The sequence below is a fragment of the Gorilla gorilla genome, chromosome 4 (assembly GCF_029281585.2).
Source record: "Gorilla gorilla gorilla isolate KB3781 chromosome 4, NHGRI_mGorGor1-v2.1_pri, whole genome shotgun sequence".
Classification (NCBI taxonomy): Eukaryota; Metazoa; Chordata; class Mammalia; order Primates; family Hominidae; genus Gorilla; species Gorilla gorilla.
In genome coordinates, this window is record NC_073228.2 from 24,748,807 (window position 1) to 24,776,191 (window position 27,385).

General features: G+C 43.0%; 1 protein-coding gene and 1 pseudogene across 9 annotated transcripts in view; one reads left to right on the forward strand and one right to left on the reverse strand.

Annotated features, from left to right (window-relative positions):
* Window positions 1-201: 201 nt before the first annotated feature.
* Window positions 202-27,385, forward strand: part of HELZ (helicase with zinc finger) — a 176,186-nt gene continuing 149,002 nt past the window's right edge. For 4 of the 9 annotated variants that reach the window (XM_019028065.4, XM_055387018.2, XM_004041117.5 and 1 more), the window contains exons 1-3: window positions 1,958-2,046; window positions 3,352-3,407; window positions 7,659-7,715. The gene's annotated coding sequence lies outside the window, so the exon portion shown is untranslated. Of the gene's footprint in view, window positions 317-1,200; window positions 1,376-1,957; window positions 2,047-3,351; window positions 3,408-7,658; window positions 7,716-15,907; window positions 15,955-27,385 lie in introns of those variants that run through there. The other 5 variants (XM_055387014.2, XM_055387017.2, XM_055387013.2 and 2 more) reach the window with 5 other exon arrangements.
* LOC109026749 (large ribosomal subunit protein eL42-like) lies at window positions 22,070-23,033 on the reverse strand (annotated as a pseudogene).

The window sequence follows — 27,385 nt, forward strand, 5'->3', positions numbered from 1 at the left end:
GGTGCAAAAGTCACTGCGGCTTTTGTCATTACTTTTGCATAAACTCAGACCACATACCTAAAGGTGCCATGCAAACAAAACCACCATTAAGCCAGTGCATACCAGTGGCTAAATAAGTGCAAAAGAGGAATTGGAAAAGAAGCACCTGGGGTACCCTGGAAAGAGACGTTGGAGCCTTCTTCAGACGGGCCAAGCATTCCCTTTTCCAGCGGGAGGGGCGCTGCCTCCCCCCAGCCTAGCCCATGCCCTTGGTGGCTACCTTGCTGGGCCGTCTAAGAACCTGGCTCCAGGCTCCAGTTTCTCCACTTATTCCGAGGTGAGAAGCGGGTGACTCAGGGGAGGTTGCTCCCCAGCACGCTGCGTTCTTGGCTGGGAATGACTCACTACCTCGTTCCCTCCTTCACGAGTGACCCGGGGCCAATCCCTTAATGTGTCTACACCTTCTCATCAGACCGGGACAATTGCCTGGTGGAGTTTTTGGCTCCCCAGGGGCAGGGCTCCTGTCTGCCACCGTCCACGTTCCTAGTGAGGCTGTTGATAGGGTCTGGAGGAGCGTAAAATCCTCGGGTAGATCCAAGGCCCCAGGCCCTCCCCGTGCACCGAAAGAGGGTTTTAATGCCAGTGCTTCTGCGTTCTTCTAAAGGTAGAGCCGTTCAACAGCATTTTGTACCGAATACAATTCGCAAGCATTCCTGTCTTGGAGGATTTTCTTTTGGGTATCTCCTTGTTGTAAAAACTTGCTTGGGAAAAAAAAAAAGCAACTGGAGCAGGCCTCCAAAGACAGCAAAGCAGGGACCAGAGGCTCTGGGGAGAGCGCGGGAGGAGGCTGACCAAGGGGCCTCCGTTGCTGGGGGGACCTGGGCGGCTGGACGCCGGGGTCAGTACGCTGCTCGCCCCGCGCAGCCGAAAGCGGGCGTGGTGTCGCGGGGAGAGGATGCCCGGCAGCAGTGTGGCCGGCGGGCTGGGGGTACTCGCCCGGGTCAGAGACCTCAGCCCGCGCCAAGGCGCCCCGCACTTTCCAGCGCAGCGGGTCGCAGCCCGGAGACGCCGGGCGTCCCTACCTCCAGCCTCCCGAGCTGCAGCGGCGCCCGCGGTTCTCCCCCGGCCCGCCAGGTGGACCCGGACTGGCGCACCCTGCTCTCCGCCCGGGACCCTCCCCCGAGCCCTGGCTGCCTCCGCGCCCCGCCCCGCCCGGAGCCCGCAGCCCGCGCCCCGGATTACCTGCCCCGGAGTCACAGTCCGCAGCCCGGACGCTCCCAGGGTGGCTCCGCGGAGCCTGGAGCCACATTCCTAGGGGAGGGGTCCCCACCTAGAGGGTCGCGGATCACGTTACCCGCCCGGAGGAGGAGACCGCGGCACACAGAGTAAACAAGGGGTAAAAAGTTGCATTTGGCTCAATTTTTTTTTTTAAATCGTGCTTCGACGCTGGTGGACTCGGGGACACGGCGTCCTCCCAGTTCCCGGCGCTCAACGGCCCCGGGGCGGTTTCCCAGGGCAGAGGCACCTCTCCGGGCGGCGGGTGCGGAGCTGGTCTGCGCGGCCCTGAAGGCGACCCCGGCCGCTCGCGGGCTTCCTGGAAGCGCGGCTGCAGGAGCAGAAACGCTCACATCCACGCGCACAAATAAATCCGCGAGCAGCTCCGCGCCGCGCCGCGCCGCGGGCGGCAAGGAAACCTCGGGTTGATTCAATGCAGACGCGGGGCGTCTGCCCGGGCAGGAACGCGGCGAGGCGAGAGGACCGGGCGTGGGGGCAGGGAGGCCGGGGCAGGAGAAAGGGAGAAAACCCCAAAGCCACGTTTTAAAAATGCGGGTGAATTTTCAATGCCGTCAGCCCGGGGGAGGGGAAGGGGCCAGCTGCGGGCGCCGGGGTCGGCGGTCCACCCGGGGCAACTTTCCGGGCGGGAGGCGCGGCCGGAGGGGGCGGCGCCGGCGGCGGGAGGCGGGAGTCGGGGGCCGGGGGGAGTCACTTTAAAGGCTCTTTCTTACCCATAATGCTTTGTGGGGACGTTGACAAGTGGATCCAAGATGGCGTAGAAAGTAATGACAGGTAAGTCCTGACTTCCCCCTTCTCTGCTCCTGGGGCCGCTCCGCGAGCTCCCGGAGCTCTCCGGGAAGGGGACCCGACTCTCCTCCGGTGTCCCGGACCCCGGGCGCGGCGGCCCCGGGGCAGGCTGGGGGCCGGGGCGGCCCGCGGCTGGGCCTGGGAAGCGCGGCTCTTCGAGGCGAGGCCCGGACGCTGGGGCTGTTTACAGCTTCTTCCCCTACTTAGTCCCCTTCCCCTCCGCTGGGGCCCGCAGCGTCCTGGGCCCTGGCAGGAGAGGGGGCCTTGCACGCCCGGCCCGGGAGCCTGCGGGAGGTTTCTCCGGCCCAGAGCACTCTGGGAGGGGGACTCGAGCCTCCCGGCACGTTCCCCTCCTCCGGGTCGCGGCTGGGGGTGGGGAGCGTGCGGGCCTCCCACGCCCCGCTCGATGCCCCCCTCAGGCCTCGGACTTCCACCGGGTGGGGCGGGGGCTGGAGCCGGGGCGTGGGGAAAAGTGGGTCAGGGGTGCGCCCCCTCCCTCCCCCGCGGAGGGCTCTCGGCCCGAGATTCACTTTCTTCCCCCCTTTCCCCGCCCCCTCCTCGGAAATGCTCTTTGGCCCACAAGCACATCAACAAAAATAAAGATAGGCTCTCTTTTCCTGGAGATTCCTTGAGAGTACTCCAGTACCCTTTTCAAGGGCTCACAGACTGCAGTCTTACCTAAGGAACTTCGATTCCTCTCCCCTAAATTATTGGAGCCTTCTGCACCCTCGCCTTTGCTGAGAAATCTTCAGACAGGGCTGGAAGCCAGGGTCCTCTGATTGTTCTTGGATCGGGATCCTCAGGTTTTGTTTGCAGTTCAAAAATTGTCATTCCTTCTCCCTCACAACTTAACACTTCTCAGGCAAATCATTAATATAATAAAAAGTGTAACTTCAGAGACAGTGGATTCCTGGAGCGGGGGAAGGAGGGAGGAGTTGTCTGTCTTGCCTAGTTTGTTCTTAATTTTGCTCTCTCTTAAACTCATATTAATGAAATTTCCTCTCCTTCATTTCTTTGTTTTTGAAAGTAAGGTCAGTCTGTGTTGAAAAAGATGATTTTATTATGTTTTTGAGTTTTAAGAGCATTGTATAATCTATTCTTTTATCTTACTGAAAGGAAATGTTTTAAGGTCAAAAACCAGACTCATTTGCAAAGCTGCATACTGTACCATTTTTGTAACTTTTTCCATTTTAAATGTAGATGCCCTTTCACTTCAGGCTGATAAAGTGTTTGCTACTGATAATGTCTGTTACTGGTGTTGTATGGAAACATCTTTTCTATTTGCCTCAGGATTTGGATGAAGTAATGGATCACTAATGAACTACAGTGCTGGTGAGATGTGTAAGGTGAGACTGCAGTTAAAAATGATTTCCTTTTTTTCCTTCTTTATTTTAATCAACTGGTAAGAGTAAGGCTGAAACTGAGTAATTTGATGGGGCCATCTTTGTTTTCCAAATGTATCACTCAGTCAATGGGTCTATGGGCAGGGCTAGATTTAGAAAGGAAAAATATGTTGAATGTACCAATCTTTTCAGTTGCTCCAACATACTCAAACATAGTGGTACTTAACTAAGAGCCAAATGTTACTTGCAGCTATTCTTGATCAGTATCTTCACCAGGGATAATTATAGTTTGCCTATTCAAATTTTCTTGCGTAACTTTACTTGGATGTCTTAATTTTATTTGTGTTTTGGTGTCTATCACCTACTGTACGTTTAGTCCCGGTGGTTATGTATATGGATTTTGTGTGTACCTGGTTTGTGGGACTCGTAAAGGATACCCTTTCCGTTGGAAAGAATTAGGCAGGTCAATCACTCCTGCTTTTATTTTCTGAAAAATGGAGTAGTACTTTTCTCTTTAATAATTATTTTGAAATAAAGATGATAGTGTTGAGATCTGTTTAGCTTATTAGGAAATAGACTAGTTTGTCATTATGTCCTGATCACACACGGTGTGTGAATTTATTCAAAGTGCTTTATTTAATCTAATTTGTAATGCTTTGGATTTAAAGGATATTATTGATACAGTGTTAGTGAATAGTTTTCTGTGCTATAGAGAGGAAGAGAAGTTTGCTACTTTTACATTTTTCACAAGGAGTTTTCTCAACTTAAAATGTTTTACTAAGTTTTTTTTTAGAAAAATATAAGTAATTGTGGTCGATTGGTTACTGTAGTTTTTTTTTTTTGTTTGTTTCTCCACACATCTGGGCCTCTGGATTTTGAAATCCTCTCACAAATTTTTCGTGTCTATCACAACATCTGTTTAAGAAGAATAAGCTATCCTTTTTTTTTTTTTTTCTAGATTGAGGCATGTAATTGACATTTTGCCTTAAAAAAATAAAAACTTAGGAAAGGAAGGTGGACATAAACCAAGATTCTTTTGTAAGTGCACATACCACATTTTCTTGTATTTGAAACTCAGCAGTGCTTATGTTTATTTCATACAGTTTTTATTTTTGGCAGAGCAAATATGGATTTTTAAATTTATTTTTATTTTGCAGATGGAGGCATGTTCCTGCCTTAGACCTCCCAATTTGAACTTTATATATGTGTGCATATATACATATATGTGTGTATATATGTATATATATGTGTATAGATATGTGTGTATATATGTATATATGTGTATATATATGTGTGTATCTATATATATAGATAGATAGATTTTTTTCTTTTTTTTTTTTTGAGACAGAGTTTCACTCTTGTTGCCCAGGCTGGAGTGCAATGACGCGATCTCAGCTCACTGCAACCTCTACCTCCCAGGTTCAAGCAATTCTCCTGCCTCAGCTTCCCGAGTAGGGATTACAGGCTTACGCCACCACACCCGGCTAATTTTGTATTTTTAGTAGAGAGAGGGTTTCACCATGTTGGTCAGGCTGGTCTCGAGCTCCTGACCTCAGGTGATCTGCCCGCCTTGGCCTCCCAAAGTGCTGGGATTACAAGCGTGAGCCACCATGCCTGGCCTTATCTTTTTTCTTGAAGCCTACAGATAATTTTGTGGAAAGGAGCCAGTGGTCTGCTTTTTGCCTGTGGAGATGTTTGTTTGTAGTCTAAAATGGAATACTTAGAAGTAGGTAATCTTGTGTGGCTAGTGTTGTTTGACCTGAATTGTGTCAAGACATTTTCCACAGTTCTCACACATGTAGACTCTGTGAAGTGTTAGTATTCATTTCAAAGCGAAGTTAGTGGTTGGCCACTGAACAACTTGTTACACAAAGTATTCTAAAATGGGAAATGCCATAGTATTGAAGGTTGTGGTGAGGTAGAAGTCTGTGTCTCTGAGCTGAATAAAGACAGAGCTTTTTTAGTCTGTCCTTTTGGCTGGGAAGCTAGGACACTATTTTTAGGTAAGGCTGTAGTTTTTGGGAGTAAGTACCTTTCTATTAGCTGGTAAACTTGATTATTGCATTTGTTAACAAGAAGTTTTATTTTCTAATGCCATAGATATTAAAATGCATTGTCTTAAAGTTGGTATATATTTATAGACTGTCCAGTTTTCACTGGAAGAGGAGTGATGCCAAAACAACAGGAAAAGTCATTTTTACTTGCAAAGGGCCTCGTGTAATTAAAAAATCTACAGCATATTCATGAAAGGCTAAGAATAGTGCAGAGGGACCTACAAGTAAGTTGCCCAGATCTTACAGATGCATGTGTTCTCTATTTAAGCAGTAGGCTTGGCATTAATATTGAATGTAGATTAGTCTATAATTGTCTGTCAGAGACCCTAAGATCCAAATACAGGCCCCATACAAGAAATAAGGACCTTTGCCTGTTGTTTCAAATGTATAGAAGATTTCGGGCCACGTTTATCAACAACAGTTATCCAAGAGATGGGGAGGAACTACTTAAAAAATTATAAGCAAATTTTTAGGTTTAATTTTCATAAACTTAGGTGAATATACATGCAGATGTAATTGGATTTCTAAGTAATGTTTTGAAATGTTTTCTAGAAGAAAAGTGATACACGTGGAGAGTATGCCATACCATCTTACCATTCATTTCAGTTGATGAGTGCAGTCAGGGTTACTTCTGTAGCATTGGCTAGAAGCAGCATATAACATGATGGTTTATTGCTTTGAGGGTGGCTGGGATAATAGTTTTCAGTAATCTTGAATCTGTTAGAAGTTAATATTCCTCTTTTTAAAAGACCACTGTAGATGTAACAGGAAGAATTTTATTTATATATACATGTAATAACTATTTTGGTCAACTTTTAATTATTTAAAAGAAATGGAAAGTTTTTCAACTAATACCAACAGTCATACCAACTTGTTTACTTTTGTGAATTGTACTGGGTCAGTTTCTCCAAGTAAGAGCAGGAAGTTGTTTGGTAAAGCAGAGTGTATACATATATCTTGTCTTTGAACAAAAAAGAACTTGATTCATCGTCAGGTTCTTCAAAGAATGCATGGCATCTTTGTTGACTGAACTATTCTGAAGTGTGAATGTTTGTGATTTTTGTCATTTCTGTGCCATATTTTAGGTGTTCTTGTCACATCTGAATTTGCCTTTTTGCTTCCTTCTGCAGAAATTATCTTTGTTGTGATGAAAATGTCCTATAATGCGAGCTTCCTGTCAGTAGGCAACGTGTTTAACTAATACAGTTTTTAAAAATTATTTCCTTTTATGCAAAACTCCTGTATGCTTATGGTAAACAAATTTGAGCAGTACTTATGTAAAGTAAAAAAAGGTTAAAAAAAAGAAAAGCCTCTGTTCTTCTGTCTCTAGTCCTGCTCCCTTGAGCTGAATCTGGCAAACAGCTGGGTGTCATTTAGCTTTTGGAAGACCTCTCTATTCCTGAGATATTCTGGCAGTGTGGAAGTAGAGTGAGAAGTCAGAAAAGGCATGGTCATTGAACCAGAGTTTGGATGTTGTGCAGGGACTATTCTGTTCTTATTTTCTGTGATAAGTAATAATGATAAACTACCATCAGCTTAAGATAACTGTAATTTGAATTGTGAAACATGAAAACAGTTAGTTCTTTAGTCAGGTTGGTAAAGTTTTGATTTGTTGATCTTTTAAAAGAAATATGCATGAATTGAATTCATGTAATGTTAGGGCTGGTGGGGGTTAATGGTAGTAATGAATTACCATCTGTTGAATTTTAGGATAAGCTGCACAGTATATTTACTATAGGCTTTTTATAACTCATCATCTCCTTTAATTCTCATAGCAACTCACGAGATAGTTATTTCCATTTTACAAAGGAAGAAATTCAGGCTTAAGTGTGACTCAACTAACGTAACGTCACGAGACCAGTAAAGTAGTGGAGCTGGTGTTCTTTCTGGAAAGCCTGTGCTCTTCTTTCTCTAGCTAGTCTAAGTGACTTATTTTCCAGATAAGGAAATTTAGGCCTGAAGAAATTAAATGAGTTGCTCAAGGTCACACAGCTCAGTAGTAGCAACATAAAACCAAGCTTGTTTTTAATCTTTGGAGGCTTATCTCAAGACTCTTGGTCTAGTGCTGGTCATGCTACATTTTATTGAACTAGTGTGGACCATATGCTGGGAATATTGGATACAAATGCTTTGGAACTGATATCTTGGTGAATGGTGTTTTCTACTATGTATTAAAAAAACTTTCTTCTTTGTCTTTCAGAAATTATAAAGAGCTCTGATGGGCTATTTGGGTGATACCCAGTGCAGTGAACTGCAGGTAAGTAAGGTTTAGAACTTTATTTAGAAAACAAGAATTTTATAATGCCTGAAAGAATAAGGTGGGACAAGGGTGAAGTGATACAGGGCTGTAGTGGAACAGTGGTAACCTGAAGGCACAGATCCTAACGGAATCGGTTACTTCTGGAACAGACTGAGTGATGAACAAGCTCCGAAGAGACTGCCTGCTGCCTTGTCAGGTTAGTGTGTGTGAAATGAGTGAGGGTAGGTTAATCTTCCACTTCTGTTCAGATGAGTAACTGCATAGGGGCTCAGCTTATCTGCGTGCTATTGGAACTTGAGAGGTCCTTCAGTTTTTGTGTCAGCATTCTTGAGTGGCGATTACTTTGTGCTCCAGTGAACTTGGTTACGTATTGAATTGTTTTTCCTGTTATCTGCTATTTACATAGTGTCATGAATGACTATATATATCTGCAGTTTTGAGGATCTAAATACGGAGAACATATCAATAGAAACAAAAGGTTGAACTTTTTTTCCTAGTGGTTGTACTACCTCTATTGATACTATTAGTCTTTCAGATTATTTACTTTTTGCTGAAATACCTGTTAATTAAAAACAGTTTAGTCTTGAGTATTTATTATTTCACAGTAATTAATCTTCTTGGTCAGCTATGGTGTCTTCATCTCTCATTATTACACTTAGAAAATGGTAATACTACAGAAATAAATTAGAAGGCTTTTAATATTTTCCTTATGAGGCATCAGAGTTAAAATTATTATTATTTTTTTGAGACGGAGTTTCACTTTTGTCACCTAGGCTGGAGTGCAATGAATGGCACGATCTCGGCTCACTGCAACCTCCGCCTCCTGGGTTCAAGCAATTCTCCTGCCTCAGCCTCCTGAGTAGCTGGGATTACAGGCGCCCGCCACCATGTCCAGCTACTTTTTGTATTTTTAGTAGAGCCAGGGCTTTACCATGTTGGCCAGGCTGGCCTCAAACCCCTGACCTCAGGTGATCCACCCGCTTCGGCCTCCCAAAGTGTCAGGATTACAGGTGTGAGCCACCGCACCCGACCTAAAATTATTTTTTAATTAATTTTCTTCCTTTTTTTTTTTTTTTTTTTTGAGAGACAGAGTCTTGGCAGTGTCGCCCAGGCTGGAGTGCAGTGGTGCAATCTCAGCTCACTGCAACCTCTGCCTCCCAGGTTCAAGCGATTCTCCTTACCTTAGCCTCCCAAGTAGCTGGAATTATAGGCGCCTGCCACCATGCCTGGCTAATTTTTTTGTATTTTTAGTAAAGACGGGGTTTCACTATGTTGGCCAGGCTGGTCTCGAACTCCTGACCTCATGATCCACCTGCCTTGGCCTCCCAAAGTGCTGGAATTACAGGTGTGAGCCACCATGCCTGGCCATGAATTTTCAATACTTGTCTTTTGTGAGATATCTTCATCCGCAAAAAGCTTCAGGTCTTTTTTTTTTTTTGAGATGGAGTCTTGCTTTTGTTGCCCAGGCTGGAGTGCAATGGGGCGATCTCAGCTCACTGTAACCTCTGCCTCTTGGGTTCAAGTGATTCTCCTGCCTCAGCCTCCCAAGTAGCTGGGACTATAGGTGTGCGCCACCACGCCTGACTAATTTTGTATTTTTAATGGAGATGGGGGTTCACCATGTTGGTCAGGCTGGTCTCGAACTCCTGACCTCAAGTGATCCACCCACCTTGGCCTTCCAAAGAGCTGGGATTACAGGTGTGAGCCACTGTGCCGGGCTAGCTTCAGCTCTTAATAAAATGACTTTCCATCCTCCCTTTTGCACTCTGGCTAAGACTTAAAAGAATATCTCCAGCTATTTTTTTACTCATCTGGTTTAAGCTGGACTTTTTAGCTTTGTGTTTTTTGTAGTTAAAAAAAAAATCTATCTACATTTTGCTTTTAATTGTTCTCAGGTCTCCTGGCCCCTGGTTCTTTGAGTTGTCTGAGTCCACACTGCCTTTTAACTGATACAGTCCACTGCTAAGTCAGCAAGTTAGCCTTGAGAATCCCAGAGACTTTAATGTGGCAATATTGTATATTTTTAGGGTTTACAGTGAAACTTGGGCTGACTACTTGCTGATTGGTTAAAGTAATAAATAAGTAAATTGTTAAAGTAATAAATGTTAAACTAATAAATAAATCAAAAAAATTGTTTTTTTTCAAGACAGAGTCTCACTCTGTTGCCCAGGCTGGAGTACACTGGTGGGATCTCGGCTCACTGCAACCTCTGCCTCCTGGGTTCAAGCGATTCTCTTGCTTCAGGCTCCCTAGTAGCTTGGGACTTTGCCATGTTGGTCAGACTGGTCTCGAATTCCTGACCTCAGGTGATCCACCCGCCTTGGCCTCCCAAAGTGCTGGGATTACAGGCGTGAGCCACTACGCCCGGCCAGGTTCTTTGTTTCTTGAGTGTTTGCTCGTTTTGCATGATTTGTCTCCCACGGGTTCATAGGGATGATCAGAGGACCAACTGAGGCAGTTGGCTGGTCCTTGAAAAACTGGGGTTTGGGTTAGTATAGGTCATCATGACCAAGGAGAGTATGAAAACACTCAGTCAAGGCCAAAGTGAGCAGTAGAAGGGAGGGGTGGTCCTTTTGAGACTTTATCAAGCTTGTGTCCTGGAACCCCTTCATTTCCTTGGTAGGGTAGAACTTTATTACTTAATGTTGAATAAATTGATAGTAAATAAATTGTTAAATGTTGGGTTATTATCCTAAGACAATTGATTTTCTTTTTGGCATTTCATTTCAAAATATACATTTTAAAATTCATTTTAAATTATGATACATTATAGTTTGATTTTTAAAAACTTACTATATCATGAAACATTTACATCTTATAGATTTTATAATTTAACTTTATATATTGAAAGGCTGCAAAAATAATTTCATCAAGTCATGCTACAATTTACCTAAGTCTTTTTATGTGAAGTATTTATACTGCTGTCTGGGTGGTTTTCAGTTAACACTTTAATCTACATCATTGTAGATACTGTTGCATTTTTTCTAATGATATCTTAAGGATAAATTTTGGAGTGTATTATTATGTTAAGGGGTATCAATGTTTTTATGGCTCCTCACATATATTGTCCTACTGTTTTCAAGGGTGTTATACCAGTTTGTGCTCCTAACAGATATATGGATATACCTGTTTTACCATAAGTAGTAGAGAAAACCATTTTTCTTCAGAAGTTTTTGTGAATTTAATAGTGTAAAATGGCACTTTCATTTCTTTGTTATATAATGTTGAATTTAACTATTTGAGCCTCTTTATGGTGAACTGTTTGTTGATATCAGTTGCTATATTATGCAATTAACTATTGTAGGCTTTGAATGGTAAGGCTGGTATAATATGGTCAGTAAAAATTGTTCACAAGAGTGTGTGGTCAAGGCTGGGTGCAGTGGCTCACGCCTGTAATCCCAGCACTTTGGGAGGCCAAGGCGGGCGGATCACGAGGTCAGGAGATCGAGACCATCCTGGCTAACACGATGAAACCCCGTCTCTTCTAAAAATACAAAAAATTAGCCGGGCATGGTGGCAGGCACCTGTAGTCCCAGCTACTCGGGAGTCTGAGGCAGGAGAACGGTGTGAACCCGGGAGGCGGAGCTTGCAGTGAGCCGAGATAGAGATAGCGCCACTGCAGTACAGCCTGGGCAAAAGAGCGAGACTCCGTCTCAAAAAAAAAAAAAAAAAAAAGAGTGTGTGGTCAAAATGGTAAATGATCTTGGGAAGAGTGTTTGAAGGGGAACAGATGGATTATTCCAGGATTCAGTTCAGCAAGTATTTATTGGGCATCTGCTGTGAGCCCCTTTGTATCACTGCTCCTCTGAGTGGTTCTCAAGTTCTTGTGATGGCATGTGTTGGGTTGAAGCAGGACACTGCTTGAGGCTTGACCATTTGTGGGTTCTGGCTTCTGTTGTCTCTCTCTCTTTTTTTTTTTTGTGAGGGAGTCTCGCTCTGTTGCCCAGGCTGGAGTACAGTGACATGATCTCAACTCACTGCAGCCTCCGCCTCCCTGGTTCAAGTGATTTTCCTGCCTCAGCCTCCTGAGTATCTGGGATTACAGGCGCGCACTACCATGCCCTGCTAATTTTTGTATTTTTAGTAGAGACGGGGTTTCACCATGTTGTTCAGGCTGGTCTTGAACTTCTGACCTTGTGATCCACCCGCCTCGGCCTCCCAAAGTGTTGGGACTACAGGTGTGAGCCACCGCGCCCGGCCTTCTGTTGTCTCTTTGTGGGTGCTTGGATTGCTGAGAAGACCACCACTGTCTAGGCCATCTTTAACTCATTCAGGGCATACCAGTGTGCCATGGCACACCCTTTGAGAAGCTCTGTTCTGAGGGATCCAAACATAAAGGAAACATTGTTCCGTTGACAAGGAACTAATTATCTGTAGAGAGTATAGGGGCACCCCAAAATGAAAGGACTAATAGGAATTTCATAGGTGCCAGTGAAGGGGGCCATACGAGGTACTTCGGGATTAAGTGGAGGGAGCGATACTGCCTTCTTGGGGATATCAGGGAACACTTCCACTGAAGAGGTGGCATTTAAATCACACCACCAGGAAGCCGAGAAGCAAAGGGAAGAGGGCATTCTGGAGGGAAGTCTGGGGGTTATGTCAGAAATGTGGGTGTCAGGAAATTGCATATCCAAGTTTCCTGGGTCCTAGGATACATAAAGGAATATAATGGAAGGTAAGACTGCCAATAGGTCAGGACTGGGTTTTGGGGAGTTTTTTTTTTTTTTAATATTTAACTTTCTGTTATTTTTATTTTTTATAAAGTTAGGGGTCTTGCTATGTTCCCGAGGCTGTCTTGAACTCCTGGCCTGAAGCACTTGGCCTCCCAAAGTGCTGGGATTACAGGCCTGAGCCACCACGCTTGGCCTTGGAATTTCTTGAATGTTAGAGTAAGGATGAGTATGATGGATTGTAGGGAAGAGAATTGAGAGACAGGGCCTTTAGTTGGGTTCATAGTAGTCTAAGTGAGGGCGATGAGAACCTGAATTGAGTTGGTGGCTATGGAAAGGATTCAAGAGTTATCTTGGAGGTTGAATGGAGACATGTGGTGACTAATTAGATGGGGTAGGGTGGGAACAATTAATTCTGTATCTCTGTGTTTTTTTTTTTTTTTCTTTTTTCTTTCTTTTTTTTTTTTTTTGGAGTACAGTGGCTCCATCTCGGCTCTTTGCAACCTCTGCCTCCTAGGTTCAAGCAATTTTCCTGCCTCAGCCTCCCTAGTAGCTGGGATTACAGGCACAAGCTACCACGTCCACCTAATTTTTGTATTTTTTGTAGAGATGGGGGTCTCCCACGTTGCCCAGCTGGTCTTGAACTCCTGAGCTCAAGCCATCCACCTACCTTGGCCTCCCAAATTTCTCTCTCTCTCTCTTTTTTTTTTTTTTTTGAGATGGAGTCTCTCTGTCGCCCAGGCTGGAGTGCCATGGTGCTATCTCAGCTCACTGCAACCTCTGCCTCCAGGGTTCAAGTGATTCTCGTGCCTCAGCCTCCCGAGTAGCTGGGATTACAGGTGCCCGACACCACACCTGGCTAATTTTTGTATTTTTAGTAGAGACGGGGGTGGGGGTTTCTATGTATATAGAACTTGAGTTCTATGTCTCAAGTCAGAGATGAGGCTGTGGTTTTTATGGTTGGGTGGCTGGAAGAATGGGACATTAAAGAAAAAAAGAATAGGGAAGTCAGGAGGGAGAATGGTTCTTAGGAGTTTAGAATGAAGATGAATTTGGTTTTGATTGTGTTGAGTTTAAGGAGCTTGTAGAAAGTTGAAATCAGAATTTTAATCCTAGAAGGAACTTCAGAGATTATTGGGGCAACAGCTAAGGAAGTTTAGGGCCCTGAAAAGTTAAGAGGACTCAGTGAGGTCTCACAATTAGTTAAAACAGAACCAACATGGAAGCTTCAAGATTCCCAGTCCATGACTTTTCTCTCTGCTTCACACTGAGAAATGCTGAAGGTTCTTAGTGGTGGTGTCTCCTCACCCAGGCAACAGTGCTCAATAGAGAGTAGGAAGTGCCATAGTTATGTTGGGGAGTGAGGACTTTATTTTCTATCTTTTAATTTTATTTTTAAATTTTTTGAGACAGGGTCTTGCTCTGTCACCCGGGCTGGAGTGCAGTGGTGCAATCTCAGCTCACTGCAGCCTCCGCATCCCAGGTTTAAGCGATTCTCCCACCTCAGCTTCCCAAGTAGCTGGGATCACAGGGGCATGCCATCACACCCGGCTAATTTTTGCGTTTTTAGTGGATATGGGGTTGCACCACGTTGGCCAGGCTGGTTATGTTTTTTTTATTTTTTTTGAGACGGAGTCTCGCTTCTTCGCCTAGGCTGGAGTGCAATGGCTCGATCTCGACTCACTGCAACCTCTGCCTCCCAGGTTCGAGCAATTCTCCTGCCTCAGCCTCCCCAGTAGCTGGGATTACAGTCATGTGCCACCATGCCCAGCTAATTTTTGTATTTTTAGTAGAGACAGGGTTTCACTCAGTTGGCCAGTCTGATCTCGAACTCCTGAATTCAAGTGATCCACCTACCTTGGCCTCCCAAAGTGCTGGGATTACAGGCGTGAGCCACTGCGCCAAGCCCAGGCTGGTTATTTTTTAATTAAAAGTTTTTTATTATGGACATTTTCAGACATACAAAAGTAGAAAGAAGAGTGTAATCAATGCCCATGTACCCATTGTCCAACTTCAACAGCTCTCAGTATTGTTTCATCTGTTTCCTCCCTCTACATCAATTATAGTGAAGCAAAAGTAATCTGGTGACCTTAAATTTTGTGTATTAGCAAGTAAGGAGAGTGAAAAAGTTTAATAGGGTATGTTCTTAAGTTTCTGCATGGGGTCTAGAGTAAAGAGAAAGAGGATTAATTCCAGAATTCCTATGCTGCCGCAATTTTGTGTCTTTGGGCGAATTAACTTAAGTCTTCTGGGACTAAGTCTTGTTTTCCATGACAATGAAAACTTGCTGCTTGTTAAAAATTATAAAATACAATGCCAGACACAGGGGCTCACGCCTGTAATCCCAACATTTTGGGAGGCTGAGGCGGGCGGATCATGAGGTCAAGAGTTCGAGACCGGCCTGGCCGACATGGTGAAACCCCGTCTCTACTAAAAATACAAAAATTAGCCGGGCATAGCCGGGTATGGTGGTGTGTACCTGTAATCTCAGCTACTCAGGAGGTTGAGGAAGGAGAATCGCTTGAACCTGGGAGGCGGAGGTTGCAGTGAGCTGAGATTGCGCCACTGCACTCTAGCCTGGGTGACAGAGCGAGGCTCTATCTCGAAAAAAAAAAAATTATAAAATACAGATGAATAAAAAAGCTGTAATAGCATCACCTGGAGATATCCAGTTTTATTTTTGTAGTAAACTTTTTTTTTTTTTTTTTTTTTTGAGATGGAGTCTTGCTCTTTGTCCCAGGCTAGAGTACAATGGTGTGATCTTGGCTCACTGCAACCTCCCCCTCCCGAGTTCAAGCAATTCTCCTGCCTCAGCCTCCTGAGTAGCTGGGATTACAGGTGCCTGCCACCACGCCTGGCTAATTTTTGTATTTTTAGTAGAGACAGGGTTTCACCATATCGGCCAGGCTGGTCTTGAACTCCTGATCTCAGGTGATCCACCCATCTCCGCCTCCCAAAGTGCTGGGATTACAGGTGTGAGCCACTGCACCCGGCCTGTAATAAACTTTTCATTTTGTAATAATTTTAGATTTACAGAAAATTTAGAAGTATAGGTCAGAGTTCTCATAAACTCTTTACCCAGTTTCCCCCATTGTTAATGTCTTAGGTTTCCACGGCATGTTTGTCAAATGTAAGAAACCATTGTTGGTACATTTTTTTTTTTTTTTTTTTTTTCCGACAGAGTCTGGCTCTGTCACCCAGGGTGGAGGGCAGTGGCATCATCTCGGCTCACTGCAAGATCCGCCTCCCGGGTTCACGCCATTCTCCTTCCTCAACCTCCCGAGTAGCTAGGACTACAGGCGCCTGCCACCATGCCTGGCTAATTGTTTCCATTTTTAGTAGAGATGGGGTTTCACCATGTTAGCCAGGATGGTCTCGATCTCCTGACCTTGTGATCCACTTGGCTTGGCCTCCCAAAGTGCTGGGATTACATGCGTGAGCCACCACACCCAGCCATTGTTGGTACATTTGTATTAACTAATTTTTAGACTTTATTTGGATTTCACCAGTTTTCCCACTAATACCCTTTTTCTGTTCCAGAATCTATCCAGAATCCTGCAATGAAGGTAGCGGTTTTGTCTTCTTAGTCTTTTTTGGGCTGTGATAGCCTTTCAGACTTTGTTTTTCATGACAGTTTTCAGAAGTACTATTTGCATATTTAATAGAATGGTCCTCAATTTGGGTTTCTCTGGTATTTTCTTCATGATTAGACTGTTTCTTATCCTTCCTGATTTTCTTATGCAAAATATTCAATACTTACATATTTTACAAAAATGAGATGACAATTATTTATAATCTGTTTTTTACTTACAAAATGGGATTATACCATATATATTATTTTGTAACTTGCTTTTGTCACTTCAAATCTTCCCAGTAACCTTATTGTTAACACTGTATAGAAAATTCTGTTCTCAGTTTTAAAGTCTGATTTGAAAATACAGCATTAGAACATAATCTGTTGGTAAATTGAAGATGGCTTTTAAGGGGCTGTGATAGTACTGGTGGTAGTAGTAATGTGATTCTGTGTCTACACAGATAATCTGGAAGCAAAAATCAAGAAACAAAAAGAATAGACAATGTTTTATAGTAATATAATTTTCTTGGCAAGCAGTAACCTTTTCTAGAAGTCAGCCTTTTAGTATAATTTGCTTGCTTTTTTTTTGGAGATGGAGTCTCGCTCTGCCACCAGGCTGGAGTGCAATGCCGCGATCTTAGCTCACTGCAACCTCTGCCTCCCAGGTTCAAGCGATTCTCCTGCCTCAGCTTCCCAAGTAGCTGGGATTACAGGAATGCACCACCAACCCCAGCTAATTTTTTGTGTTTTTGGTAGAGACAGGGTTTCACCATGTTGGCCAGGATGGTCTCCATCTCTTGACCTCGTGATCCGCCTGCCTCGGCCTCCCAAAGTGCTGGGATTACAGGCATGAGCCACTGTGCCCAGCCTTGCTTGCTTCTTAAGTATGGGTTTTTTGTTTCTTCATATCTTTTAAATTAATAAGCATGTTAAGTGATTTGGGAAGAGGCTCAAACTCTTCAAGAAACAATTTGGAATTCTTGAAACTAAGAAGGCTAGCTCCAGAATTGCTGGAAACCCTGAAAAATGGATCAGGAAAAATCAAAGTAATAGATGGAAAAAAAATCACAATTTTAGCTGTTGATATAATTTTTAGAAAATTCAGTTTGTCTCAGTCATTAAAACAGATGGCAGAAGGCCCATCAGGATATTTCTTTTATGTATTTAAAACATTCTATACTCTACTAAATTCCACTTATTCTGAAATTTAAGAGAATTTACCTCTTTATGAAAATGATTATTCAAAAGAGACCACGGTTGATGATCTTAGTTTCCAGTTTTCTTCTCTGTAGGCTTAGTCTCTCTTCTAATGCTTCTTGCATACTCAGTGATTTTATGTTTTAGAGAAAAATTCAAGTCTGGCTGAATATTAAGTACAGTACAATGAGTAAAACTACTTTGCAGACTATTTTGCCTGTGTATACTATAGGACTATATAGATTCCAGTTTTGGAAAAATGCAGATGAACTAAAAGGTAATAAAACATGCCTCTTTGTGACTTGACATGCTAATGAGAACTGAATTTGGTACAGGACAGTTCTTGGTATGCTTGGCATTTAGGCTATTTTAGGTCATCTTTGGGAAATTTAATTATTTATGGAATGGTTTTAGTGAATTGAATGGTTGTCATGGGGATAAAGATGGTATAAAATGGATTCTAATTTATAAGATAGTTGTGTTGGGCAGATAAGGCATTTTACACGATGCATTTAACTCAAGATAATAGATGATTCAGAGGCCAATTAATTCTATAGGAAGTAATGCTATTTTAGTTTTGGGAGGAGAGCATCTTAGAGAAGTAGATCTTGAAGCATTTGTTAAAATCTGGGTAGGATTTAGGTCCAGAGAGAGGCGAGGAAAGGATGTTCTGGGCAGAGGGAACAATGTTATCAGAGTCTCAGAGGCCTGACTGTGTACTTGGGGCCTGTGTTGGGGTGATGGGCAAGTTAGGTTGTAGCCAGATTGGTGGTGGCCCGGATATCTGTTAATGAGCTTTGACATTATTTTATAGGCATTTCAGAGTTATTGTGCCATCTCTAAAGTATACTTTTTCTCCCTCAGGAAGCATGATACACTTTAGCCACACTGGCTTACCAGGGCCTTGCTGCTCAGTGGGGAAAGGGGCACATTCTGATAGGCTTTCTTCCTCTTCACTTGGGTTATTTTAATTATGTATCAGCTGGGCGCAGTGGCTCATGCCTGTAATCCCAGCACTTTGGGTGGCTGAGGCGGGCGGATCACCTGAGGTTGGGAGTTTGAGACCAGCCTCACCAACACAGAGACACCCTGACTCCACTAAAAATACAAAATTAGCCTGGTGTGGTGGTGTATGCCTGTAATACCAGCTACTCGGGAGGCTCGGGCAGGGGAATCTCTTGAACCTGGGAGGTGGAGGTTGCAGTGAGCCGAGATTGCGTTATTGCACTCCAGCCTGAGCAACAAGAGTGAAACTCTGTCTCTTATAATAATAATAATAATAATAATAATAATAATAATGATGTATCAATTTGGCTTTTCTTTCGTTACAATAAATTTTTTTTTTTTTGAGACAAAGTCTCCTCTATCATCCTGGCTGGAGTTCAGTGGAGTGATCTCTGCTCACTCTGCTCACTGCAACCTCTGCCTCCCGGGTTCAAGCAATTCTCATGTCTCAGCTTCCAAGTAGCTGGGACTACAGGCTTGTGCCACCACTCCCAGCTAATTTTTTGTATTTTTGGTAGAGGCGGGGTTTCGCCATGTTGCCCTGGCTGGTCTCGAACTCCTAAGCTCAGCAATCTGCCGACCTGGGCCTCCCAAAGTGTATTTACTTTCTAGTGTCAGGTTAGGAACCGAATTTCCACAAGGAAAGCAATTAGAAGAATTAATGGCAAATAACTAACTTAAAAAATGTGGATATCCAATTTTTTCTAGCAATTCTTCTGATATAAATTTTTGTTTTGTTATATAATGAAACGTGCATTTTATTATATTTGTCCTTTAAGTTTTATTGTTTATATAGCCTAGTAAGTAAAGATATCTTGGGGTCTGATTAAGAACCAATTACGGATGTTAGTAATTTCTATCAAAGGAGATAGTGATTATGGTTAACATAACTCATCAGTCTTCTAAAACCTTTAGAAATGCAGTCTGATTCATTGCACCTAAGTTAATTATGTGGTAGATATATATTTTTTTTCTAATAGGCAAATGTATAAGACAGAGATGCAGAAATCATCTTGAATTTAGATAGAAGAAATTTTAGTTACTACTGTGGCCTCTTGCTATTTGATCAGTTTACTTTTGCTTAAAGTCTCTCTGTTAACAAAGGATTTGGTCTTTTGAGATCAAAGAAGACCATAACTACATTAACAAGAGAAGTTAATTTGAGGAATATAACTGATTTTTAAAATAAAAGCATATTTCATGACTTGATTTCAAGGTGGTCTGGTGGTTCTTCTCATACTATCACAGACAGAGGTTCAGAGTGGAAAGATTGATTTTGTTTTTCTTCCAGCGTTTACTTTTGGTCCTGGACCAACCATCTAGCTATGATGCAGTTCTTCAAAAGTATTCTATATTTTTTGCCAAGAGAGCTCAATCATTGTTCCATTTGGAGAGGTTCTTTTTGAGGCTCCATTCTTGTCTCTAAAACCTACATATGCAGGAAGGGAAGTGCATGGGTTTTCTGTTTATTCACAGCACACTTATCCTGCTGCATCTCCTTCTTTGTAGTTTTAAAAAATCATGTCGGTTGGGTGTGGTGGCTCACGCCTGTAATCCCAGCACTTTGGGAGGCCGAGGTGGGCAGATCATGAGGTCAAGAGATCAAGATCATCCTGGCCAACATGGCGAAACTGTCTACTGAAAATACAAAAATTAGCTGGGTGTGGTGGTGTGTGCCTGTAGTCCCAGCTACTGGGGAGGCTGAGGCAGGAAAATCGCTTGAACCTGGGAGGTGGAGGTTGCAGTGAGCTGAGGTCATGCCACTGCACTCCAACCTGGGCGACAGAGCGAGACTCCATCTTAAAAAAAAAAAAAAAGTCAAATGTGACATTTAGGTCATATTTTAAAAATAATTCTTACAATTTTATAAAAATTAGCATATAGTAAAATTAATGTTTTTTGCTATACAGTTTTACTAATTTAACACATGTATAGTTTGTGCAACCATCACCACAATCAGGATACAGGGCAGTGTCATCACCCGAAAAACTCCCTCATGCTATTCTTTTATAGTTACCCCTACCCACCCCATACCTGCTCACAACCACTGATCTGTTCTTCATTTTTATAGTTTTATATTTTTGAGAATAAGATTGTATAAATGGAATCATACAGTATGTCAGCTTTTGAGACTGGGGTCTTTTATGTGGCATAATGTTTTTGAGATTAATTCAAGTTATTGCATATATTGAATACTTGTTCCTTTTTGTTGCTGAGTAGTTTTATATCACAAAGAGGTCTGTTTATTCACTCATTAAAGGACGTTTGAGTTGTTTCCACTTTCAGCAATTATGAATAGAACTGTTATGAACATTTGTGTTCAGATCTTTGTGTGAACATAGTTTTCATTTCTCTGTGGTATCTGAGGGGCGAAGGGGATTGCTGGGTCATATAGTGTAGTGTGCGTATTTGATTTTATAAGAAGCTGCAAACCCTTTTTCCAGAGTGGCTAAATCATTTTATATTCCTACTAGCCATGTATGAGGGTTCCAGTTACTGTACATCCCTTGGTGTTATCAATATTTTTAATTTAGCCATTCTAATAGGTATGTAGTGGAATCTAATCATGGCTTTAGTTTGCATTTCCCTAATGGCTAATAACACTGAACATCTTTTATGTGCTTATTTGTTATCATTATATCCTGTTTGGGAGTATCTGTTGAAATCTGTTGCTCAGTTTTTATTTGGTTAGTTTTCTTATTGTTGACTGTTGGGAGTTCTTTTTTTTTTCTTTTTTCTTTTTTTTTTTTTTTGAGATGGAGTCTCACCCTGTCGCTAGGCTGGAGCGCAGTGATGTGATCTCGGCTCACTGCAACCTCCGCCTTCTGTGTTCAAGCGATCTCCTGCCTCAGCCTCCCGAGTAGCTGGGAATACAGGTGCACGCCACCACACCCAGATAATTTTTGTATTTTTAGGAAAGATGGGGTTTCACCATGTTGGCCAGGATGGTCTTGATCGCTTGACCTTGTGATTCACTTGCCTCAGCCTCCCAAAGTGCTGGGATTACAGGTGTGAGCCACCACGCCCGGCAGGGAGTTCTTTATATGTTCAGATCTGAATCCTTTTTCAAATAAGTGATTTGCACAAAATTTCTCCCAGTCTCTAACTTGTCTTTTATTCTTTTAACAGTGTCTTTTTCATGGTACAAAAATGTTTAATTTTGATAAAATTTATCGATTTTGCTCTTTTGTCAGATTGTGCTAAGATGAATCAATTTTAGAACAAGTTTCTGTTTTATAAAAGTGGCAAAAAGTAAGTTAGGGATGGGATACTGTCTGAAAGTTGACTTTTGTGGAAGGATGCAAATGTTACCATTTTATGGAAAGATGGTGCTAATTAATACACTCCTTTGTCTTGGGACACTTAGGATTTTTGCTTAACCAAGGAGATAATTGGCTTAGGGGTGTGTGTGTGTTTTACATTTTTTAAAATGGTAATCACTAACATTGCGGTTACTAACACAGACATACTTTTTATAATGCAGAACTATGTTAACCCTGTTTCAGAATTAAAAGGTGATATTTTACTGTCACATTTGGTGCTTTTGGGAGTGCTGGACTTTGAGTTTTTACTCTGTTGGAATAGCATTAGAACCTTAGTTGCTTGTGGGCTCAGAATCAGTGTCGTGGTAAAGGTAGGAGTTGTCGGGCTGCCTGGATTTGAATCCTGCCTCTGTCGTTTACAGTGTAACTGGATAAGTTAACTCTGTGCTTCAGTTTCCTCATCTGTGAATGGGAATGATAATAACAATTCTAATATCTACTTTATAGGGTCATTGTGAGGATTAAATTAGATTATGTACATATAATCTTTTAAACATCTGGCACACAATGAACCTTCAGTAAAAGCTTCTTGTTATTACTGAAGTAACTTTATAAGTTGTTAAAACAAATGCTTTGGGCTTATATATATATGTAATTTTTTTTAACATAAACTCAAGATTTTATTGTCTTCATAATAAAAGATGACACATAGAACTGGATCACTTGACCCTTTCTCTTCTTATCTCCTTCCAGTTCAAAATGCTTGCATCTTTTTAATAGCCAGCATTCTCTTAGATCTGTTTGGGCTCAACGCACTCAAGTCTTAGGACAGTCTTCTTTGTAGTTTTAGCCTTTTTCTGGAAGATCGGCTTAGTTTGCCCACCATAGCCACTCTGTTTCGTGTCATAACGCTGCTTTCCCTGGGCATACAGAGAATCCTTGCCCTTGTACTGTGTCGCTTTGTGGGGTTGGTGCTTGCCACACTTCTTACAGAAAGTCCGGCGGGTTTTAGCAACGTTCACCATGTTTGCATGAGCACTATGGGCATGGAAAGCTAGGCTTATATTTTTAAGACACAGAAGAATCATATATCACACTAAGCCATTTGTCTCCCATGCTCACTTATTTTTTCTCTTTACACTTACTGTTATTAGTAATAAATAACATCATTGTTATTAATAATCGTGTATACACTATTTTACAAGACAATTATCAGCTCATTTGGTACTGTTCAGATTATCTAAATTAAGACTGTCTTGGTTCCAACTGCCTGAAATATCAACCTAAACTGACTTAAGCTGGAAAAAAGTTTCTTGGCTTACCTAACTTCGAAGTCCAGGCACAGCTAGCCAGAGCTGGATTCAGGGGTCAGGTGATGTCATCAGGACTTAGTTTCTCCCTGTGAATCAGCTCTGCCTTTTCCTGTATAGACTTCAGTTGCTGACACTGTAAGAAAAATGGCTGCGGTATATTCAACCCCCTGTAGTTTCTCAGAATTTAGATTCAGCTGGAAGGAGCTTCAGTTTCTTTCCCAGAAGCCTCAGCGAGTCTCATGGTGTCTCATTGGCTCTTACAGGGTCATATGGCCTACCCTGAGCCAATCCCTGTGTTCAGGGCTGTGAGGCTCGGATTGGCCAGTTAGTGTCACATGCCACCCCGCATCCCTGGTGGAGTTAGCTTTTCAGGAACCACATGGTCTGAGAGATGGGGAGAGGTGAATTCTCGAAGGGAAATTGTGGGCTTTTATTACCAGGGAAGGGAATGGGTATTTGGTGGCAGAACAACTAACGTTCATTGCATGGTATTAGTCTCTTTTTATAGGTCAGCAACAGATCAGAGGAGTTAGTGGATTTGGATTAGAGTCCTGGTTTCTGATTTCAGCTTTCTTGCTTGTGAAGTCACATCCTCCAAGTCAGTGTTTCTCACAGGGATAGGAGTTTAAAGGAAATTAGTGTTTTATGTTCCTTTGATAAAAGTTTGGATAATTTTTTTTTTCTTTGAGAGGGAGTCTTGCTCTGTCGCCCAGGCTGGAGTGCAATGGCGCAATCTCAGCTCACTGCAGCCTTCGCCTCCTGTGTTCAAGCGATTCTCCTGCCTCAGCCTCCCGAGTAGCTGGGACTACAGGCATGTGCTACCACATCCGGCTAATTTTTTGTATTTTTAATAGAGACGGGGTTTCACTTTGTTAGCCAGGATGGTCTCAAACTCCTGAGCTCAGGTGATCTGTCCGCCTCAGCCACCCAAAGTGCTGGGATTACCGGCGTGAGCCACCACGCCCGGCCAAGTTTGGATAATTTTTAGCAGGAAGAGAAAGAGTCAAGACAGATGGGGCGGACCTCAGCAATGGGCGAATGTGATGCTTCTTCCTACACTGGTGTGCTTAATGTGCTTAATGTGACTCAGCTCCAGCGACTTCCATTCCCTGGGCCACTCTGTCCCTGTAGGAAAGATCCTTAGAGACCCAACTTAGTATCTTCTTTTTTTCTTTTTTGAGACGGAGTCTCGCTCTGTTGCCCAGGCTGGAGTGCAGTGGCGCGATCTCGGCTCACTGCAAGCTCTGCCTCCCGGGTTCACGCCATTCTTCCTCAGCCTCCCGAGTAGCTGGGACTACAGGCGCCGGCAACCACGCCAGGCTAATTTTTTTTTTTTTTTTTTGTATTTTTAGTAGAGATGGGGTTTCACCGTGTTAGCCAGGATGGGCTCGATCTCCTGACCTCATGATCCGCTCGCCTCGGCCTCCCAAAGTGCTGGGATTACAGGCGTGAGCCACCGTGCCCGGCCCCACTTAGTCAGTATCTGCCCTTGGATCTGGCTGTTACGTTCAGGTAGCAGGATCACATACAATAGATACAGATGTATCGATGTGTCCTAGGCAGGGGTGTCAGCTACACTCTTGAAGTGTATCTGGGAGCTGGCCTCATTTAGAAGTACTTCTAGATCTCTCACTGCGTATTATCCATAGTCCATTTTAGCATGGCCTGAGATGTTTTCTCATTTTGACTTTGACAGACAGTTTTGCTTTTATGCTTGATAAACCACTTTAGCTTCTTCAGAAGGAGTGGGTGCAGTAAGGTCATGCTGTTTTCTGAAAAGCTCGACAAAACAGCTGAACGGAGCATGCGTTGTATTGAGTTCCACACTACAGCTAAGTGACCCTACTGTGATTCAGGTAGATCTTGGAAACTAGTCATCAGGCCCTGATTAACAAAGGTAATTGGGGTAGATATCCACTTCTGAGGAAGGGTCGTAAATTGAGTCATTTCCTCTCAAAGCTCCTGAAATTCATAGTTCTGCCCTTAATCTCTACTTACATATTAATGTTACTGAGCTCTCCCTGGCTAATATGTTTGGGACTCATTGTTGATATTAGTCTTTGTGATCATCCCTCATAGCCAGATTTAGGGTTTAGCTAGTCCTTGTCAGTGACTTGCAGATATACTTTTTTCTCCAATGGCTATTCTTTGCATAATCATTACCGGTGTATTGAGATGGAGAAAATAGGTGAAAATCCTCTGTCAAGTAGGTAAAGTAATTACATAGAATAATACTTCATTGTCTATACCGTATTGTATGTTGAGATCAGTAAAGTGATTTCAGCTTTATGTGGGCTGGGTACAGTGGCTCACGCCTGTAATCCCAGCATTTGGGAGGCCAAGTTGGGATGATCTTTTGAGGCCAAGAGTTTAAGACTAGGCTAGGCCACACATTGAGACCCTGTCTCTACAAAAAAATTAAAAAAATATTAGCCGGTTGTGGTGGACGCACTTGTAGTCCCAGCTTTTTGGGAGGCCAAGGCAGGAGGATGATTCCAAAGTGTGTGGCAGCAGGAGCTATGATTGCACGACTACACTCCCAGCATGGGCTGCACAGCGAGACTCTGTCTCTTAAAAAAAAAAAAACAAAAAACAAAAAACAGCAACAACAACAACAAAAAACTTTATATAAAGTGAAAATAAGGAATTTTAGAGACATTATAATAGCTAACACTTATTGAGCACTTATGTCCCAGGCATTCTTTTAAGTACTTTATAGGTATTATTTCACTTAATCCTTGCAGTAACCCTAGGAGGTAGGTATTAGTTGTCTTCCCAGTTTAGAGGTGAGCAAGTTGAAATAATCCATGTAAAGCCACTTGCCCCAGGCTATGCAGCTGGAGAGTGGTGCAGCTGGTGAATTCTGGTTCCCAGTCTGTGCTCTGGATCACTGTGCTATACTCATTCCTAGGAAAGATTTTAGCTGGTGCATTATTAGCTTTGTTTTCTTATGACTTCTTTTTGTATTATTGGTCTGGATGTGGGCTGGGAGTTCTGTAGGGAAGATTTGCTAATTCTAGGGCCTCTGGTATCCATGGACTTTATGAATCTTGTGTTGCTGTTATCTGGCAAGCAGTGTATGCTTGTCTATATTAGCAGTTCTCAACTAGAGCTGATTTTGCCTTCTCCAGACATTTACTGGAGACATATTCGGTTGTCACAAGTCAGGGGACGTGCTACTGGCATCTGCTGGTGAGGACCAGGGATAATGACTGCTCAATAACCTACAATGCACAGAATGGCCCACAGCAAAAAATTATTGAGCCCAAAATGTTAATAGTGTTGATATTTTATATCTGGACTATATCATGAGTTAGTAATTTTGTAATGCCACTCTTTGTCTAATGGGCAACATTGCTGTAGTGATACAGAAATTATTTTTGACTTTTGTTGAACAATTGATTTCACCCGCATCAATGTATGTTTGTGTAACAGGCATACATACCAACCGTGTCTTATTTAAATCCCCTTACCCTTAAACTAAACTGGGAATTACAGCCTCCCTGAAGGAAAGCTGAGGAAGTTTAAAGGTAAACCACGTAAAAGACCAAGGATACAGTACTCTTTTTTTTGGGGGGGGGGGGTTATCTTAATAACACAATTAGATTTCTTTTTTTTTATATTAAAAGTGTTAGTTTAGGCTTGGTACAGTGGCTCACACCTGTAATCCTAGCACTTTGGTTGGCTGAAGCGGGAGGACAGCTTGAGCCCAGGAGTTTTGAGACCAGGCTGGGCAACATAGGGAGACCCTGTCAATACAAAAATAAAATAAAATAACGATTTAGCGGGACATGGTGATGCATGCCTGTAGTCCCAGCTACTCGAGATGCTGAGTTAGAAGGATTGCTTGAGCCTGGCAAGTCGAGGCTGCAGTGAGCAGTGATTGTGCCACTCTACTCGAGCCTAGGTAACAGAGTGAGACCCTGTCTCAAAAAAAAGTGTTAAAATTAAAAATTCCAAACTGAGAAACGTAGGGAATGTTATGTTGTACCACATGTGTAAATCCCCAATATTGAACAAATGCTGACAAATACTGTTGAAGTCCTTTTTGAACTCTTCCTTATCTCATTCCCTAGCTATTTCTACTGTTTTGGTAGACCAAGAATCTCAAAAGCTGAAGGGGCTTAGACCTCTTCAGATGTCTGTCATCTTGCCTCCTGCTGCTCTCTATGGGCTGCCCATCAATGACTTTTCTCCCCTCATCTTGCACTGCAGTTTATTGGCAGCAGATGGTTACAGCACAGCGAGGAGAGGGCAGGGCCCATGTGTCATTATCAAAGCCGAGAAGGCTGGCAGAGAACATATATGTAGGCTGGAGGCAGGCGGAAGGGACAAAGAAGTACCATAAGGCCAGCGGTTAAGGTGGAAGGTAGGGAGGAGCAGGAGAGAGAGAAGGTGGATGCAGGCACGGAAAGCAATCTGTAAGTTTGACAGAGATGGTCAGCAAGAGTGACTGTTTGGAGCAGTATTGTGAATGTCAGGTCAAAGGATGTCGGTCTTCTGTGTCCAAGTTTTCCACTCCTGCCATGAGTGTTATAGCTAGGGAGAAACAACGTGTAAACTCCTGCTATTTCTTACTTGGACTATTTTAGTGATCTCTTACTAATGGCAATGTTTGCCATTTCTTCCCCTGTGGCAAGCTGTG